Source organism: Triticum dicoccoides, chromosome 4A (genome assembly GCF_002162155.2).
Source record: "Triticum dicoccoides isolate Atlit2015 ecotype Zavitan chromosome 4A, WEW_v2.0, whole genome shotgun sequence".
NCBI classification, from domain to species: Eukaryota; Viridiplantae; Streptophyta; class Magnoliopsida; order Poales; family Poaceae; genus Triticum; species Triticum dicoccoides.
Genome location: NC_041386.1, coordinates 469,156,530 through 469,157,680, shown reverse-complemented (window position 1 = coordinate 469,157,680; position 1,151 = coordinate 469,156,530).

Below are 1,151 nucleotides of genomic sequence, written 5' to 3'. Positions count from 1 at the left end.
GGGGTTAAAATAAAGATGACCATCGGGCTCCGGAAACCCAAGGGAAAAAGGCTAGGTTGTTAGTGCAAATGTAAAACCAAGGTTGGGCCTTGCTGGAGGAGTTTTATTCAAGGGGAACTGCCAAGGGGTTCCCATTATAACCCAACCGCGTAAGGAACGCAAAATCAAGGAACATAACACCGGTATGACGGAAACTAGGGCGGCAAGAGCGGAACAAAACACCAGGCATAAGGCCGAGCCTTCCACCCTTTACCAAGTATATAGATGCATTAATTAAATAAGACATATTTTTATATCCCAACAATAATCATGTTCCAACAAGGAGCAAACTCCGTCTCCACCTGCAACTAACAACGGTATAAGAGGGGTTGAGCAAAGCGGTAACATAGCCAAACAACGGTTTGCTAGGACAAGGTGGGTTAGAGGCTTGACATGACAATATGGGAGGCATGATATAGCAAGTGGTAGGTATCGCGACATCGGCATAGCAAAAGAGCGAGCAACTAGCAAGCAAAGATAGAAGTGATTTCGAGGGTATGATCATTGAGGGAGTCCTAGATTAGTGGGTGTCCGGATGGCCGGACTATACCTTCAGCCGGACTCCTGGACTATGAAGATATAAGATTGAAGACTTCGTCCCGTGTCCGGAAGGGACTTTCCTTGGCGTGGAAGGCAAGCTTGGTGATACGGATATGTAGATATCCTACCATTGTAACCGACTCTATGTAACCCTAACCCTATCCGATGTCTATATAAACCGGAGGGTTTTAGTCCGTAGGACAACACAATCATACCATAGGCTAGCTTCTAGGGTTTAGCCTCTCTGATCTCGTGGTAGATCTACTCTTGTACTACCCATATCATCAATATTAATCAAGCAGGACGTAGGGTTTTACCTCCATCGAGAGGGCCCGAACCTGGGTAAAACTTCGTGTCCCTTGCCTCATGTTACCATCCGACCTAGACGCACAGTTCGGGACCCCCTACCCGAGATCCGCCGGTTTTGACACCGACATTGGTGCTTTCATTGAGAGTTCCTCTGTGTCGCCGCCGTCAGGCTTGATGGCTCCTAGGATCATCAATGGCGATGCAGTCCAGGGTGATACCTTCCTCCCCGGATAGATCTTCGTCTTCGGCGGCTTCGCACTGCG